The 20,478-nt window shown below is 31.9% G+C and overlaps 1 pseudogene; it reads left to right on the top strand.

Annotated features, from left to right (window-relative positions):
- LOC107647067 (cytokinin riboside 5'-monophosphate phosphoribohydrolase LOG7-like) overlaps positions 1 to 13,350 on the top strand; it is a 96,776-nt pseudogene extending 83,426 nt beyond the window's left edge.
- The last annotated feature ends 7,128 nt before the right edge of the window (positions 13,351 to 20,478 follow it).

Here is a 20,478-nt window from a genome sequence, read left to right as displayed (position 1 = left end):
TACTTTTGGAGTCTTGTTTCGGACTTTTTGAAGTTTTGAATTCTCTTTGAAGAAGTTCTAAACTAAATTTATTTTTCTGTTGCCTGATTGTAATTGAAACCATTGTTCAATTTTGACAAAGTTGATTTAAAGTTGGCATGCGCCATTTTAAATGAAGTTTTGGGAAGCTTCCATATTTATCGGAAACCTGTCCGTTCGTAATGCACCACTTATTTCCTTTATCAATTTATAAGAAAATGTTACCTCGGATTTTTTTTTCTAAATAGAGTTTAACTTTCCCTTTCATCCTTGCTAAAACTTTTATACACGCTTGTTTGAATATGGATCTTGGGAATTTTTGAACAAGCATTTGATTTCTATTCCGAGTTTTATGATTGCTTTTGGTTAGGTGGTGCACCTAACTATCTTTCTAACATATTTGAGGAGATATTTTAGCTCTTAGCCAAACTTGTGTGCATTTGGTTTTTAACATTCTATATAATCTACTTCAACATGAATTTGAATTAAAGCAAAGCCACGTTTATGCTTTTGTTACTCTCTTGAAAGATGTTTGTTGTTTAACTTCTCTTTCAGACCGTGAAGTGATTTTTTTGCAAGTTTTTTATTCTTTTATGAACAATGTATTCGGAAGTATTTTAATCGTGCTCTTAAGTTCTGTGAGCTTTGTCTTGGGTTGAGATATTCTTTCCTGTAGACCTCATACTTCTTTGACTTAGCTTGAATTTGTTTCGAACTAATGTGCTAATTCTTCTTCTTATCGGTTCTATTGGATTTCCTTAATCCAAGGGTTATTTTTGAAGTTATCAGTTGACTATTTCTAGCAAACTTCATTGCTTGAGAATTCTTGTTTACCTAGAATTGGATGCATTCCCTCAAATCTATGAGTATTATCCTTGACATTTGTCTCTCCTTTCTAGAATCTTGTATCCTTCTGAGTAAACTCAAGAATTGTTTGATATCACGTGTGACTTGTAGACGTAGTAATACGATGTGTTAGTTCATTAAGACGTGATATGTGTATACAGAAGTTGAAGCGGTAGGTGTGCAACGTTATGAGTTGTGGGTGTTTTGTTCCTTACGAACGGATTTGCGGTTGTTAGGCTTATGATCGAATATGGGGATTGTAAAGTGCTTGATGGAGTTGGAAAGTTGAAGCTTTGAGGTTGATATGAGATTAGTGTGCAGATGTTGAGCACATCATTTTAACCCCATCCTGTTTTATAGCCTTCGACGCCTTGCCTTGCTATCACATGTTTAAACCGTGTCATCTTTTGCATTGAGCCTATCTTGTAACGTTTACTTTGCAATCACACTTCTCCCTATGTATCCTTAAGCATACGACAATCTAAGTATTTGAAAACCGTATATATGTTTATATGATGAGATATTTTTGCTTCTTCCTTAAATGTGGTCAAGGGTGAACTGTTATGAATTTCTTTCGTCTTGTATCAATTTTCGAGGATGAAAATTTTTATAAGGTGGGTAGAATGTAAGACCCAGAACTTTGAAAAAGGGGTCATCATGAGCTAATTTCAAATTCAGTATTTCTATAGCTTTAATTTCAGAAATTATCTTATTAAAGATAATTAAAGCAAGTTTTGATTTATTGAATTTGAAATAAGTTATAGTTATTATCCAATTTTACAATTATTAGATTATTTTTTATATTTAAATTATAAAGTTGGTAGTTGTGAAATAATAAGGATTTTATATGATTTGGACTAAATAATTAATATTTTTAAAGTATTGATACTGATGTTTTGGGAAAATAAAGGATTTAATTATATTATTCCTAATTATTGGATTTGAACGTTTTATTGAAAGTAATTTGTGAAATTGAGGAACAAATAGTATCTTTATAGATATTATTGTTGGGTTTAATTTGGGTTTCAATTACTATATTATTCCCAATTTTATTTGAATTTACCAAAGTGCCCCTAACCCTAAGTTTAAAAATGAAACCCTAACCCTGAAAACCATAACCAACCCGTTTCCCCCAAGACCCAGCCATAGCACTCAAAATGTTCCCTCACCAGCAGCAGTAGCACGCGCTGCTTTCCCTTCTTCTTGAATGAAAGAAATGAAATGGCAGAGGGAAGGGGAAGAAGGGAGATGTTCGCCGGCGCCACTGGGTCTCGCCACCACCGTCGATGCCTCTAAGCGAGACGCCGAGCTGCTGCACGTGGGGAAACATTCTGCCACCGCGTCCTGCCCAGTTGAGGTCGCCGCCGTTGTTTGCGGGGCCGTCTCCGTCACAGATCGGAGCTGAGGCGAGAGGGGAAGAGACTGGCGGGAAGGCCTCGCGAGGAGGGTTTACGCCGTGCCACCACCGGTGCTAGGGTCTGACACCGCCTGTCACCGTCGCGAGCTTCCTTGCCGTTGTCACAGAAGCTGCCTTCGCCGGTGCCATTGGAGGCGCGAACAGAAGAAGAACGCCGTTGAGAGGGGAACCGTGAGCTGCGAGCCACGGATTGAGAAGAAGCTCCACCCTCGTTGCCACTGGAGGAGTTCCGTGCGCTGCCGCCGAGGGTTGCCGCTGGTGGGGAGAAGATGCCATCGCCTCACGCTGCTACCACCATCTGAGCTCGCTGTTGCTGATGATGGTAAGCCCAAACCGCCGCCGGAAAAGGGTTCAGACCACCGCAGATGTCGCTGTCAGAGAAGGAAGCTGCGCCTCTGTGTTTCTGACTACCGAGGTATGGTTCTGTGACTTTCGGGACCACTGCCGGAGCTTCTGGCTACTTCTGCCGTCGCCGGAAAATCCTGCCGATAAGGGTCTTGTCATTAGCATCTGTCTTTTTGAATTCCGATGATACTATGGTCACTGCCTGTTGGTTTCAGTCGTCGTGATTGGAATTCGTCGCCGTTGCCACTTGAGGTGGCTGTCGGGCTACCACCGAACTGGTTCGGAGACTGTTACTGTTTCGGTTCAGCCGTTCCTCCTTCGGTTCGGTAAGCATTTTCGATATGAAAGCCCTTTAGTTACTGTTCCGCTATCATACGCTGAGGTTTGTGGCGTTAATTGCTATAAGATTGAGTTTCGGTTGTTGTATGTTACGATTAGAGTTGTTAAGATTGTGGAGAAATCAAGTGGAGCCGAGTTGTTGGTTGCTGTCATTTCGAGTTGAGGCGGAAAGGACTCTGTGAGACGTTTGGGTTATGGATTTACGTTTTGAGGTAAGGGCGCTTTCCGAAAACTATATTTTTATATATTGGAATTATTACATATGGATATTGATGTGAGACAATGATTTGGTGATTGTATCATCGTTATGTATTGTTTGATTGTCTCGAATGATTATGAATGTTGTTTGGCTGGATCGTTGTGCGGTTTTGTGAAACGGAATGCTTTTCAAGTTGACTCTTTTAAAGATTTGAGATCGAGTTTAATCCGTTGAGAATTGATTTGAGTTAATTTTTTTGAGAATGTAAAAAATAGAATACACCATTGTATTCAGCCTGGTTTACTTTAAATGATCTGGTTTTGATAAATCATTGTTGCTGAACCGTTTCTTTAAAGCTTTAGAAATGAGTTTATTTGGCTGATAATGATTTGATTTTGAAACGGTTTCCTTGAAAAATGGAAATGAGGTGACTGTTGAATTTGGCTTGCCTTTGAACTGATTTTAGATTTTGGGCTGTTGAAAAGGATTGTGCAACGGTTTTGTTGGAACCCGAACCGGGTGACAAAGTCCAAGTTTTAGGGGAGGTGCTGCCGAAATTCCGGTAGAATCTGGGACTTTACTAAAACGTTATTCGGAAACTCACGAGTTAAAGATTTCTACTATATTTTCTGAATTATTAAGAAAGGGATGTCTTATGCTTCTGAAATGAATTATTAAAAAGAAAATTGTGATTTAGTCTTTTTTCTTAAGAAAAGTATTATATTTTCCTTGTGAACAAGTCATTTAGAAGAAACTTATGCTTTAAGGCTATTTTAAATGTAAAAAAGGGGGTTTATGCCTTTGAATTGATTTGAGGGTTTCAATTAGAGAAGTTTCAGTGACTTTGAAAGAACCTAAACGTCTATTGACAAGTTTCATTCTAAAATATTTTGGGAAAAGTTTTAAGTACTCTTTGAGTTCTGAATGTTTGCAAGACTAAAATAATTTTTGAGCAGTTGAAATGCTTTAGAATTTCCATGGGGTTGAAGCTGGTTTTTGTTTAAGTAAAGGAAACGGCTTTGAAAAGAGTAATTGATTACATGACTTGGTTTGGCTTAGATCCTATTTTGTTACTCAAATCAGGAAGCCAAGGTTTTAATGATTTAAGTGAATTTGAGGAAATGAGTTATGTTAATCTCCCCTAAAGACTTGAGACTCTGTCGAGGAACTTTCGTTATAAAATTCAGTTGTTGGATGGAGGATTTTGAATATTTTCAAATAACTCTTTAATTTCCATGGTTTTAGAAGTTTTGGAAAGAGGATGCCGAGAGTGGCGTTGTTTTAAAAAGGACTTTACTTTGAGTAAAAGTGGCTTGTGAGCCTGGGATGATTTGAGAAATGAGAATTTTAAAGCCAAGGCTGGAAAGGATTAATTTTTTAATCCTTTTTTTATTTCAAAGTAAAGTGGATTGAGAAAAAGTAATTTATGGCTTAAATGCCGATTTTGCGAAATGATGATGTTGAATCGTGGAAGTGCTATTTTGTTATGAGTCGGAATGGTTGTGTATGATATTCAATTATGGCTGATTGCCGAATGAGTCATGAGTCATATGGCTGACTATGAATTATGAATTTAAGCCGGATGGCTGAGATGGGTGTTGATCCATGGCTGAGAATGAATGCATATATGCTATTGAATGAAATGTGAATGTTGCACTTCCACTATTTGAGACATGAGTTTCCCTGGAAGAAAGCAGTGGCTAGCCACCATGCATTCCAGGTGGAGGCTCGAGACTCTGTTGACCCTATGTCGTAAGTGTGGCCAGACACTGTGAAAGTTCCGGATGAGCTCGCCCCCTGGATATACACCAGTGAGGGTGTTGGATATGGATCATGTTTATGATCACGATTATGTTGAGTATAAATTGAGTTGGGGATGCGCGACAGAGGGACAGTCCAATGGTTAGTTACCAGGACTTGTCGGGTTGGCTTTATAACTGACAGATGATATCATCAGCCACTAGGACAGGCATGCATCATATGCATCTATGTGACATTGTTTGAGTGTGCATATTGTACTTGGTTTACCTTTGTGATTACTTGTGATTAACTGCTATTTGTTCTACTTGCTGTAACTGTTTGTTTGTGCTTGAACCTTCCTATTTGTGTTTGCGACTGAGACTCTGTTGGACTGTGGTGATTGGTTGTTGGTTGGAGTGTTTGGACCTAGGGCCGTGGTTGAAATGTGATGGACCGATGGTTGGTTTCGTTTTTGTGTTTCTGGTTTGGAAAAATATGAAAGGCTATTTTGGTTCAGCATAGATAAACCTTTTTGAAAGGCTTTTGAGTTTTTGAGAATTGAACGATTCCTCTTTCAGAAAAAATTTTCGACTTTACTTTTATTGTAAACCGTTGTTTTTGAAAAGAGGCATAAGACGGTTATTAATCACTGGTACGGTTTATCTTCACGTATCCTATTACAGTAATTCCCAAAAAAATCCTCTACTGAGAACCCTTTCGAGGATGATGTTCTCACCCCCTACATTTTTCCCCTTTCAGGATATGGGCGCAGAAGTCACGAAGAGTTTATTTAGTTGTCGTTGACATGCTCTGTATTGATTTAGATTATTATTTATTACTGTTTCCTCGCCTTTATCTTTACGTATTCTGTAAGAGGGATAGAGATGGTATTGGCTAATGCTTGTAATACCATATATATATATATATATATATATATATATGGATGTACTCTTTATGAGTTTTTTCGTAAGTTGTATGGTATCTATGGATGTACGTTATCGAACGAAAATATTTTTAAATCGGTATTGCGGTTTAAAATTTTAAACAGGCTCATATTTTAGTATTATATAGTATAAAAGTCGTCGTAATGTCCAATCTATCTGAGCCGCGCAGTCGAAAGTGTGAGTTTTGGTAGTTAGGGTGTTACATGTATAATACCCATAGGTAGATATATGCATGTTTTTTTGGGTTAATTATTAGACTGAATATTCCTAAGTCTAGTGAACAAATTGTTTTATCAACTTGCAATCCATATATGTTCAACAGCTAGGAAGCTTCAAACCAACAAAGGGAAACGATACAATGTATGCATGTGGGCTATTTAATTCAGATTCACATGAACATATGTCTCATTAATTGTACATTATATGATGAAGTTTATTTTGCGTGTTTGATGAGTAGGAGCAGATTAAAACATGGCATTATCAACCAATATATATAAAATGGATGGAAATAAATCAAAACAAAGATTTTTTTATGTTGTGACATGTTATGTTGACATTTACAAAGTTGTTACACTGAAAGTCGACAACTTTCTAATTGACTGTTTTCTAAAATGAAAAACAAAGAGAATATAAAAAGTTTTGTACGTACGTGGATCATATATATATATAGACAAATTTTTATTGTTATATATATATATATATATATATATATATATATATATATATTATGTTTAGTTAGAGGTTTTCTTTTGAACAAGATATATATATATATATATATATATATATATATATATATATATATATATATATATATATATATATATATATATTCTATTTTATAAGGTAGAATTTATAGTGTCTATAATTATGATAGTTACAATAACTAAATAATTTTAATAATATTTCAAAAATATTATTGAAACGAAAGTTAATTTTTTTTATATTTTAGTAATTTTTTATTTTTAAATTAAAAATATTATTAAATAATAAAAATATTTACTTTAATTTTAATAATATTTTGAAGTATTTCTAAAAATAAATAGTCACCATACACTACAACAAATTAAGTATATAGCTACGCTTATTTTACGACACTTAAAATAAATGTCTCTATTTAGCAATACTGTGACACTTTTGCATCAATTTTTTTAACTGTCACTAGTCACTATGTTGAGACTATACCTCTTACACTTTTTCATTTACTTCCTATTTCTTCCACCTTATTCATGCTCGTTTGATATGAGAAGAGGACATGAGAAAGTATCACCACAGCTTAGCCTTCATCGCACTGCAGTTTGCGTTCGCCATTCTCCATTCTTCGTTCGCCGTTTGCCATTTACCGATTGCCGTTCGCCGTTCGCCGTTCGCCGTCCCCCGTCCCCCTCGTCCTTCTCTTCCCCTCTTTCACGAGTATAAAACCCTAATCTATTCTGTTCTTTTCACATTCTGCAGTCAAATCGCGACCGATCATTCTAATTCAGAGCTCTCACGACAGAGCAACCAAAACTTTCATGGATTTCGAATCAATCACTCAGGCCATCGACGGTATATCTGTCTTCTTTCTTTTTCAATTTTTTATTTTTATATCTATGATACACGTAATCTCCAGGGAGGAAATATGCAAATTTAAGTTTCAGGAGGATCAAATTTTTGTATAATCATGATTGAAATCTGAAAATAGGGGATACTATGACTTTGTTATGCCTTGTACGGATTTGTTAGCATTGAAGTTTCACGACTTTTATATATAATTGAAGATGTCTCCTTGTATTCTATTCTTGCCTAATTTTTTATATCAATAGAGTATGAGGGTTCCAAAGAAGGTGTTGTAGTTCGCTGGTATTGAGGATGTGTTTACTTCATCAAGAGGATCCACTAAGACACTGAAATTTCGACAAGGTTTCAAATTCTGTTCAGATTAATTTTTTTCTTCTAGATTGTTTAATTTTATAATCTCCCATTGATGTATTTATTCTAAGTATTGAAAAAGCAAGAATAGCATTATGCTGAATCTTTTAATTATAAGTACCAGTGGGTGAGCAATGCAGCCGAGGAGACCGTGAGCCTTGCATTTTACATGGTGATGTCCTATATGTTTAGGCCTATGGAGAAGAATGAGTACTTTGTGCTTGATGATGAGGAGGAAGAGGCTGCCGAAATGGCCCTTAGGGAAGAGAAATTTGAGCTTTGAATAGGGAAACTCAATTTGGCTGGCTCTTCTTTTGGTTTTGGTTTAACAGTTGAACCTCTCTGTGCCACAGATTTCAGGATGTTCGGTGAAGCTCTTGTGGTTCAGGTCTGTTGGCAGCAAATGCTGTTACTCCCTTTTCTCAGTTTTTTTTATCATGTGTAATATTAGCATACCAAGAAAATTCTAATTTTCTCATCTTGTAGGGATGAGATTTCTTGGTTAAAAGTTTTAGGGAAATTGAGGGTCTTAAAATATCAGAACCCCAGGTTTGAGAAAACTCAATTATGTTTTTGTTAATTCCCTAATAGTTATTCTCTGTGTTTTGTCTCTTCCTAATATGTTTGTTGTTCTGCTTCATAAATGTGTACTCTTTCTTCCCACATGCAGGGGGCATTTTATCTATTCATTGATTTCAGCTACTACTATGGAAAAGAAGCTGAAGGATTTGGTAGAATTGATGATTCGGAGTCCCTTTGTCGATATCTTTTGGATAAGGGCCAGGTAAACTCTTTTAATGGCCTTTATTGTTTATTTGAGGAACATATTTAAGGGCCAGGTAAACTCTGAATCTGAATCTCTAGGAAGTTAGCATTTGTCGTTCGCCACCTCTGAGCTCGTCTCCGATCTGCTCTTTTTTGCTCTTTTATGCCGCTTTCCGCCGTTGCTCTGTTTTTGCTTCAAATCTGCTCTCGCAACCGCTGCTCTGCTCTCTGCTCTGATCCCTCAGTCTCCGTCACTGCCTCTGAACTCTCTCGCCTTTGGTCAGTTCTCTCCACTGATCTGCTCTCATCTAGTTTCTGTGCCTCTCTCAAGATCTTGTTTTTTGATTAATTGATGGTTGATGACTTGATGTGTTAACATATATGGATTCAAATTTTCTAATTTCTTTGTTCATTGATCTATTTTATTAGATTAGCTTTGATATTGCCTCTTTATGAGATGTAAATTCAATGTGTGATTAAATTCAGCAGGAGCTCTTTAATCTCTGGGCTCTTTTCAGTAACCATTTCTTCTCTTTCAACTACAATATTCAACATGTTCGATGAAATGCTTCAACCAAATTTGTTTGATTTTTTTTCTTTGCATTCTCTTATTTCTATTGCTATTGTAGTACAAGTCTGACATTAAAAATGCTCTTATCATTAGGGTTTATTATAGTCTCCGCTTTGATGTTTTACTTTTGTTCATATTATATTGTGAATTAGCTCTTCAATTGAGTATTTAACAATACTGAAATTGAGTGATTTATGTTTAGTAGTTTAGTATCTGAAAAGCTTAGGATCTGTTAGATTAATAGAAAGTTAGAAGCATAAGGAGAGACTAGTAATATTTCACAGTTGAAGAAATCAGTTGGATTGGTTAAAAATTAGCTAATTTTTTAGTTAGATTGGTTAAATGTTAGTTCATTTGTCAATTAGATTGGTTCAGCATTTGCGAGCTTCATCACTGATGACTTTGATTTATCTAAGATTGGTTTTAGTCAATAGTAATGTGGAAAAGTGGTTTATATTTACTTAGCATGTGTTTAATTATGCTTCTGCAAATTTAATTACTCATTACTTTCATGCATCTATGATTGATTTTGCTTAGTAATAATGTTTAAAAATGTAAAAGTAGAGATGCTTCAAACAAATTCCAGACTTGTCACATATGTTTTTGTTGCTAATTAATCTGTTTCTAGGCTATGAATATTGTCCTAATTCCTTGTTATGCCCCAAAATTGGGAAGGAATTCGAAATTTCAAATCAATCATTGAGCTTCATTATCATTTTGTGATCTTCCTTCATTGACTTAACAGCAACTTTGGAATGTGGAAGTTGAGTCAAAAACTGTTAGTCGTGTATGTAATTTAATGCTTGATATTCTTTTAATTAGTTTGAGTTAGTTATTTCATCTGTGATATATGAGTGTTAGCACAGTAATTTACTTCTCATGTTTTTCATTTATTTTGGTGAATCAACCACTACATACATTTTGGAATCACGTGATGATTTCTTGGAAGACTTTAGCTATATGTGGGAGGGTAATTAAGTTTAAGTTTGCTTCATCATGTAAGGATGAAAACTATAGTATATTAAAATAGTACATTACATATATACTTTTGTTCATATTATATTGTGAATTAGCTCTTCAATTGAGTATTTAACAATGCTTTTAGTTGGCTCTGAGTTTATATTGTGGATTAGTCATAGGTAGAATTTGTGGTTTCAATCTAATCTTTGGTCATTTCATATGATTTGTGATTGCACTATTTTTGGGTTTTGCTTACTTTCCTGGTAGTATTTGGCATGGTTAGGAGAAGGGAGCATTGATTGCCCTTGGATAGAAACAAGGCCGCTAAAAGAGAGTGAATCCGGTGAAACACTATCAGCTGCAACGTGGGAGGTAAGCATGCTTCCTTGCCACGCAGCCATTGGTTTATGTCTAATTGGTTATGAGTTGAAAACTTATATATGCAGATACTTTACTTGCTAGAAGTTGAAACCACCTTTTATGTCAATTGGATTGTGTTTTGCCGACTTCAAGTTTGTTTGTTCTCATTTTCATCTTTTCCCCTACTTTAGTCTCCTTTTGTGAAGCAGAATTTAACCGTGTAAGCCTATAGCATATTTAATTGAAGAGTGATGTGGACAAATTGAAAAGTTCATTACCATATCATGATAGGATGTAGTGTAGGTCCCACTCAAGGGTGAAGCCACACTCTCTCATTTGATGAACTGATAAGGTCCCAAATGAGTGCGTCCAACATGAGTCAAATCAATTCTTTATTATTTTTAGGAGTAATTCTTGACGAACTAAACTTTAAGGAATAATTTGTAAGTAAATATTGGTGATAAAAGATTAAGTTGTGTAATTAGCAAATTGATTAAGTCTTGCTAAAGCACATTTCTTCTTGATGAACCACTAGTAGTATACAAGTCATACCAAATGTGCCGTTTTAATTTATATTTATTTTTTCTTTTATTTCTTTGATAAACTGTGCAGTGTGCACCATTTATTAACATGGAACTCTTTAATTATATTTTTTACTATGTTTTTACAGGTATGAAGAGAAGAAGGCTAATAAAGAAGTATCAAAGTCCTAAAAAATTTCTCAAAATTGTTGAAGATGCTAAATTAGTGTTATTCCCTAATGCAAGAGGAAATGATCATATCTCAATTTTTAATTTTACCAAATTCTTAAAGTGTGAACCTATACATGATTGTTATTCATGATTGTTATTCTTTGATTTAAGTAATATAATTTTCTTTTATTTCTTTTATGTTTTTATAGGTATGATGAGAAGAAGGCTAAGAAAGAAGGAGAGTTTAAGTGGGATTATGACTATGTAATTAGAATTTGTAGAATTCAACTTTTGAAATACATTGTTGCTATTTTTGTAAAATTTGTGGGATTGAATTTTGATTTGTTGAAATACAATATCATTTCTAGAATTTAACTTTTGATAATAGAAATCTTTGATGTTGAAGAGATTATGACAGTTTAAAACTGTCACTAAATATAGGAAAAACTGTCACAGGAATAAATAACTTAGTAACGGTTTTAAATAGAAAAACTGTCACTAAAAATATTGTGACGATTTAAATAATCACTAAATATGTCTAAAAACTATCATAAGAACTAGTAACTTAGTGACGGTTTAAAATAGTCATGAAATATAAGAAAAAACTGTCACAGAATTTAGTAATTTAACGACAGTTTCAAAATGTTGCGAAATACAGTATAAAAAACACCTTTACAAGTGTTACAAATTAGTGACGGTTTTATACTTTAAAAACCGTCACAAACAATTTAGCGACACTCCTTATCAACGGTGGTCCAAAACCGTCACTATGTCAGCTGGCGACGCTCAAATCTGTGACGCTTTCTTTAACCGTCGCAAAGCCATTTAGTAACAGTTAAAACCGTCACCAAGCATTAAAAAAACCGTCGTTAAAATGCTATTTGTTGTAGTGATACCTACAATAATTATAGATACCATAGCATGCAGTATTTTATAATGATAAAGAAAAGGTAAGAGCTCTTAAGTTTTAAAGAAGAGATGTCACACAGAATTGTTGGTAAATGGAAGATTGGTTGTAATAATATAATAACATAATGTGTGTTGTTGGGTTTCATGCCGGTGGGGCTGTTGAATGTGGACGGATTCTATAATTCGTTGCTGTCCTTCATTGACAAGGCAGTTGATGAAGGCTTTATATCCTCAACTTCACGTCGCATTATCGTCTCGGCTCCCACAGCCAAACAATTGATGCTAGACTTAGAGGTATCATTATTGCTTCTAACCATATATATATATAGTAAAATATAACATATATTAAAAATAAATAATAAAATACATAATAATTAATATTTAATATGTACATAACAATTTTTAGTGGGAAGTATTGAGGCGAGTCTCCTCCCCCCTTCCTTTTTCTACTTTTCCTCTCTCTCCTTTCTTTTCCTTCCCAGCATGTCTGTCGTCTTCTTTCAAAGAGGCCATTCTTGGTCTTTCGTTCTTGATGAAGGGGTTACGTGGGAGCCAACCCGGAAGGCTATACCCAATTCTCCAGCTGATCTGGTAATAACTTGAATCTTTAGGCAATTCTTTAATTTCGCTATGAAGATCCCGATAATAGCATAGCCCTTTCTCTTATTACTAAGAAATTAACGTTTTAACGATGAATTAGGAATCGTCCATATTATGACGAGAAGACGCATTCGTGAAGGCCTATAGAGCCCGTAGAAAATCCTGCCTCTGGATTCCTTGATTGATCTTGTCTTATGAATAGATAGGAAGAGAATCTGATCAATCTAGTTAATTCACTAATTAAGCTTTCAAAAACTAAAATTTTCACAGTTTAACTTCTAAAATTCAAACCAATTTCTAGTTCTTAAAAAATGTACTCATCAGCTTGCGGTTGGCGGAAATGAGATTTGTTTTGGACAACTTTGTCAAACAGTTTTTTGGTATCATCCCGTGTTTATTTTATTTATTTACTAAATTTTCGTTACAATGTACATTTCATAAGCAAATTATTACTAGCTAGTTTACTCAATATATTAAAATGATGGACATTTCATCAAATGTTTTCGTGGTTCAAGGACAACCCCTTTTCCTTTGAGCAAAGCAAAATGGAGATATAAATAACGTAAAATACAAGTTGATAATCAAATATTCAATGCTCTTTACTATGCATTGATCCTAGTCATATAAGAAAATGTGAATGTGTGCAGGAACAAATTCCTGAACAAGATGAGTTTGCATCCAAGTTGGTGTGGGAAGAAAGACTAAATTACGGGACCGAATCAGAAGTTGCCATGTGATAATATATAGTAATAGATCCATCCTCTTTAATTTGTGGCCGATTGATCAAACCACGTTTTTGGGGTTTCTCATTTTAATTAATTAGTAGCAATTTGGGTACATAAATTAGTCATCTAACATATACGCACAGGACCGTAGATGTCAGTAGACAGTACAGTATTTTCTTTTTCTTTTAACGATTTCGCCACTTAATTAATAAGGATTCTACCAATTTCTTTCAATTTTTGTTTGTGATTGTATTTAATAGAAATATCTTTGTAGATGTATTTAATAAAAATATCTTTTTTATAATTATAATTAATAGAAGTATCTTTGTGAATGTGTCTCCTTATAAATATACATGTTAATGCTAATTATAATTAAAATATAATAATTAATTATTGTTGAGAATAAATTAGTAAATATTATATTGGTATCCTATATTTTTCCTTCTTTTAAATACCGTTGGTATATGGAAAATGATGGAAGCTAAAAAATGTGGGATAAAAAAAAATTACAGGATATTTGAAAATTTTTTAAAATTTAATTTCTATGAAAATTGAATTCAATTTCGGTATTTGAAATAAAAATATTTAAATTAGTTTAGATAAAATTCAATTTAATTCTATTATTTTTTCTCAAAATTAATTCCAATTTAAATAGATCTGATTTAAAATTTAATTCTATTAAAATTTTACTTAAAATTTAAAATGTTTAAAATATCTTTATAATTTAATTAATTTTTAATATTTCTCATTCACTTTTTCTCAAAGCTTCTCACCTTTTAACACATACTTTCTCTTCTCTCCCTACCTTAATTCCCTTCCCTTTCTTTTTTTTTTTTCAATTCACTTAATATAATATAGGTTTAATTACTCTATTGGTCCCTATAATTTCGCAAAATTTTCAATTAGGTCCCTATACTTTTTTTTCTTTTTAATTGGGTCTCTGCACCAAAATTTTTTTTCAATTAGATCCTTCTTAACAGTAATTGGTTTAATTATATAGAAACTCAATTAAAAAAAAAATTGGTGCAGAGACCCAAATAAAAGAAAAAAAAAAGTATAAGGATCCAATTAAAAATAAAATTGAGTAAAGTATCGTTTTTGTCCCTAACGTTGGGGTAAGTCCTATTTGTGTCCCTAACGTTTAAATCGTCCTATTTGTATCCTTAACGTTTATAAAAGTGATTCAATGTTATCCTACTATCAATTATACTAACAAATCAGAATATATTTTTTAATTATTCTCACTTGGATGTATTCATTCTCAATTAGGTCTCATTTGGATGTGGTCGATTTTAATATTATACCCACTATTTGTATTTAGATTCAATTATGTCCCTAGAAAAGTGAATTATGTAAATGTTGTAGGAATTAGTTTCAACATTTGATGAGCTATTTTTCGGACTAGATCATTAATTCTATCCCAAACATTTGTATTCTAACTTCAAGAAGAGATTTTTAAAACTCAAACTAAAGCGCTCATAATGTGTAATTGACAGCAAGATAACATTGAATCACTTTTACAAACGTTAGGAATACAAATAGGACGATTTAAACGTTAGGGACATAAATAGGATTTACCCCAAACGTTGAGGACAAAAACGATACTTTACTCAATAAAATTTGGTGCAAGAATACAATTAAAAGGAAAAAAAGTATAGAGACCTATTTGAAAATTTCGCAAAACTATAGGGACCAATAGAGTAATTAAACCTATAATATATAGCTATTTTTCTTTTTTTGAAAAATCTATTATATAGATCTAAAAAAAATATCCATATGTATAAATTTTATATGTTTAACTTAGACTAATGACACCAAGCGTTTATCAATAAGTCTTAACATTTTAAGCGAACTTGTGTCAACTATAACACTAATAAAAAGTAGCATAATTTTGTTCCATTTTAATAACATGAATTAGTTACTATAATTTATCCTTAATAACTATGTTTTTATTTTTTTTATTTGCTATGTGATTAAACCATTCAACAAGTTGGTTCTTGATAGTTCATGTTTATTTTCTGTTGGTGGTTTGTCGTTAAAATCAGCCAAGAAAAATTATTTAATTTTTTTAATTAATAATAATATTTTTTAAATTTAATATTTTTAGATTAATCTAATTTTTATTTTTTTAAAAGAGGTGAACAAATTTTAGTTGAAAAAAAAAATTAGTCAAAAATATATTTATTTAATTATTTCATATAATTTAATAAATAAATATATTTATTATTTAAATATAATATTATATTAATAAAAAATAAAATATTTATTATAAAATTTTAATTCATTTGATAAAAATTTTAAATATTAGAATTCAATTCAATTCTATAATTTTATTAATTTATTCAAAACACTAAAATTTAATTCAATTTTATACTATTAAAAGTTTTCAAATACGCGGTTAATATAAAGGGAATGCTCCCATAAAAACGCAGAAAATGTCTTTTTTTAAAGATATTTTTTAATAATTAAAATTTAACACATATAATCACTTAAATTATATTATTTTTGTCAAAATTATGTCAGATAAATTAATTTGACCGAAAAATAGTGAATCAAATTTTGAATCCGTCTAAATTAATATTATTTTTTATAAAAAATGACCACAATATCCCTATTATATAAAATGACTAAAATACTCTTATTATATATATTAATTTTGAGGATTCTAAATTCTATCCCTTTTCTTCTCTATCGTTATAGGGTTAGAATTTAAAGTTTTCAAAATTTATATATATATATATATATATGATAGGAATATTTTAGTTATGTTTTATAATAGAGATATTGTAGTAATTTTTTATAAAAAATATTAATTTATACCAGTTTAAAAATTTAATTTATTAATTTTTTGCTAAACTGATTTGTCCAGTCTAATTTTAATAAAAATAATACAATTTAATTGATTAGATATGTTAAATTTTAATTTTTAAAAAGCATCTTTAAAAAAGACGTTTTTGACATCTTTATCTAAGTAGCTCCCTAATATAAAATCAATGTTAACGTGTACTTATTTCTTATGTTATTTCAAGCCTTTATTATTATGCAGAATCATTTGGGTAAATTTTTTTCTCTTATTTTTATTTTTTGCTTGGCAGTTCAGTTTCATTTGTCGCTCTGAACTAACCAATCAAGAATATGTTCAAATAAATCCATGCCACTAACTTAAAGCTTGGAAAATTCTTAAATAATAATAATTAAGTTGGTGAAAACTGCGTAATTATGCACATTATGGAATTTAGATTTGTAGATTCTTTAATAGTTGACAATGTACAATATCCTTTACAATAATAATAATTATATCATGTCCTATGACTTTTGGAAATCCTATCATCATAATTATTTATATAATGCATGGCATTCTTGTTCGATGTCTACCTGGAAGAATGTCAAAGTTTTGAACGCTTTAAAAAAAAGATCGACGTTAATATTTTTGGTACATTATTATTGATGGAATTTAATATCTCAAATATACTATTAAAATTTATTATAAAAAACTGCTTTCTAAGATTTCAACTGCTATAAATAATGCATAATTTTGTTTTATAATTAAGCTAAGAGAATTTTTTGATGAAGAGAGAAGTTTAGTGAAAGATAAAAATTATAACTAAAATTTTTAGGAGAGTTTGTATTATATATAATATTATTGTAAACAGAATAATCTTTTTTTTCTTTGATAAATACTGTTCATGATAATACTACTCTTAACTTAAACTCATTGACAAACAAGCAAATAAAATAAAATTCAACTGAAAAATCTAGTAGGATAATGTATGATGAATTATATACTAACGTCAAACATACATATGATAGAGTATTCATGTACCATTATTTCTCAAGATGTTTCTTGTATTTTTTTATTTTTTTTTAGTTTTCTTTTGTTCTTTATATATTTTACATTTTTAAAGAGATCAGTAAGACTGAAAAAAGAAAGTCAGATGTTCCAAAAGAAAACTTCGCCTTCTTTCTCCCAAATTTGGTTGGGCTCCTTGTTAGGTCAAGTAGCTGTTCCGAAACTGAATCTATTTTGGAGATTAATATCGAATTATGTATGTCCACTAAAATTAATCATATCATACAAATTAAAAATCAACTTGTCCATATGTCAGCCTTAATCGTGAGTAGTATACTAGTTGCATATAGGAGTTGAAATGAGAAATGAGTATATGTCACCATACCACTAGGTTAGTTACTGGATTTCCACGACTAGCTAATGTCTATTAAATATTTTACATTATATTAATTTAAAGTCAATATAATAAAAAAAAAAGTTAGCTTTTGTCATATATATCATACTTACTATCACTACAATATTTTCTGTGAGACAACATTTAAAAATAATTGCCTACAGATTAAAAAAGAACTGTCTTTAATCTATAATAATAATATTTTTGGATCTAAGACAATGTTTTGGGAGGGTCTTATAGATATGGCCGATGCTGATGTTGTTGCCTTTTACAATTTTCAGAATTTATACGAGGTAGAGTATATATCTAACAAAATTAAAGAGAGTTATATGTAAATAAAGCAAAAACATCAAAATGACTAAAATTTAAAAAATATCAAAAGAAGAAATAGAATTATTTGTTCTACAATTTACCTGAAAGAAAGAATATTCCAATATACAATTAACTTCTAAAATTAGACTTTTAAAATATTTGAAGGGCGATTTTTTTAGTATATCTTCAATGTTGTTAAATATGTTAAAATGTTTTTTCTTGATTTTTGTTTTGTAACATTTTTAATCTTCTCGAATACGAGTCATCACCCACATTTTTTCTTCTTTTGAAAGAATGAACTTCGATTTTGAAAGAGCACATAACAAAATGAAGTTAAAAGGTTAAAAGAAATTAGAATTCATAGTGAGCTAATTAATCAACCCCAGATCCATAACAGAGACCAAAACTACTCACCAGTTTTAGGTGTATGTATCTATCAATGTTTTGAAAATCGAATCGGACTGATCAATTTGATCAGGTTAACTGAGAATAAGTTTTTTGGCCGGTTCGATTGATGCACAGAACCACCCTGCAAAAAATTGGCAAAAAATGGTAGAGATAGCCAGTGGTTGCCGTCTTCACCTCTCGAAGGTCTGCTCGGCCCTTTTCTCCTCGACGTCGCCAGAAGGTCTACTTATAGCTGTTAACGTCGTTATCTTTGTCCTTGTTGTTAACCAATTGTCATTGTCAAACCTAAGTTGCTGATTTTTTTGTTTTTTTTAATTTTGGTTCGCTTATGGCTCTCACTGGCATGCCTTAACTCAGGCGTGGACTTCTCTCATCCCCCTCACTCACGCTCATTCGCTTCTCGTCGGCGTTTTTCTACTTTGCCTCCGTTATCTTTCTCTCTCTCTCTTTCTCCTAGCTCACTTACTATCATTATTGGTAAGCCTCCATCCCTCCATTACTTCTTTAGTTTCATTTTTAAGAGTTAATTGTTGTTTTTTGGAATCAAATATGTTGATTGTTGATTATTTTTTTCTGGGTTAATTGTTGTTTTCTGAGTTGATTTTTTTTCGTTGTTCATTGTTATTGACAGGGCTGGATTGTTGTTGTTTTGTTCTGACTTCTGCATTAATTATTGTTGATTATTCGTAATCTTTTGAGTTATTTTTGTGCTATTGTTCTAATTCTGAGTTAATTTATTAGTTGTTGGCAAATTAGTTAAAGTTTAAAGCTTGTTTGTTTGTTGTTTCTTCGGGTGGCAGATAAGTGTTTATTATTTATGTGCTGCATTGTTAAGTTTTGTTATATTGATTTTGATTTCTAATATGTTGGTTGCTAATTTTTCTGGTTATATTCTCAGTTATTGATGGTACTTTGATGGGAATGAATGTGTTTAGAAAAGAGTTTTTAGTTGAAATTCTGAATGAGAAAACTGATAAGCTTGCTTGCTGTGCCAATTTATGAAATACACAGCCTTAGCTAAAGCTAATAAGAAAATTATTGAAATACATGGATAATTTATTATGTGAAATTGAAAAGTTTTAAATTTCATTAGCTTACAATTAATTAAATTTAAATATTTGAAAGTATATATTAAATTTTTAATAATTTTATTTTACATTTAATTAAAATGATTGAACTTCGATTGAACTTCGGTTGAACCACTGAACTATGAACCAGTTATTCCACTGGTTCATTAACCGATTTGGTTCTCACAACCTTGGTATTTATATACAAACATACATATTTAAGTGAGGATAGTTGCATCTATTTATATACAAAAATCAAGAAAACACTTACCTTAATATATTTCTATATGCGTTTTTTGACTTTGAGGGGGCACAACTTTCTAATTAGTATATATCAATGTTATGAAATTACTATTCCTTCCCAATGATCCAATAAAGTAAGTTAAGTCCTTCACTCTTTTTAGAGTTGGTCCCACTGCTTGTCCTCTATTGAGTTTGAAGAACTAACAATATTTTAAAATGATGACTAAACATTATTATTGGATTAAAAGCCAATTATGTGCTTAATTTAATTGCTAAGTGTGCAAGAAACAAATTCAATTAAAACTGGCCCAAGAAACAATAAAATAAGCCCAAATGGCATCTGGTCTACACACACAATCATGGCCCACACACACACAATCATGGCCCGAGATTTATTTGCTACCATCACAAATCTTTCCCATAAGAAACAAAAATTAAGCATCTAGCCAAAAGAAGGAAAGAAAGAATCTAACCCAAGAACAAGCTTAAACCCAAATGGTGGTCCAAGTCCAACGATTCACTTAGTTGCTAACTAAGTAATTCATTTCCATTTGCATCTGAACATAACCGTATCATTGAAACTAATTTCTCTCTTCTCTTTGTCCATCACCCACGTGATTTCTCAGAAGAAAAAGTAAGAAAAAGAGAAAGCTCTGAGTTAGGGCAAAATGAAAGAACAAAAAGCAAGTTTCTAAATCCAAGCAAAGAAGAGTAAGTCATAGAGGCTAGGGCAAAAAGAAAGATCACATCCGAAGGGCAAATCACAAAAAGAAGATTCCATATTTGTGTTTCATTAAAGCTCGATGAAAAAAAATCCTCTCTTACAATCACAGAAGTAAAAAGTTGAAAATATTGAAGATCATGGAGATCTGTTGTGAATCAACATTCAAGAATCTGACTTAGAGCCAAAGCAAGAATGAAGGCTT

The sequence above is a fragment of the Arachis ipaensis genome, chromosome B6, assembly GCF_059453495.1.
Source record: "Arachis ipaensis isolate K30076 ecotype BB chromosome B6, ASM5945349v1, whole genome shotgun sequence".
In the NCBI taxonomy this organism is placed as follows: Eukaryota; Viridiplantae; Streptophyta; class Magnoliopsida; order Fabales; family Fabaceae; genus Arachis; species Arachis ipaensis.
This window is presented reverse-complemented; position numbering and strand designations above follow the sequence as displayed.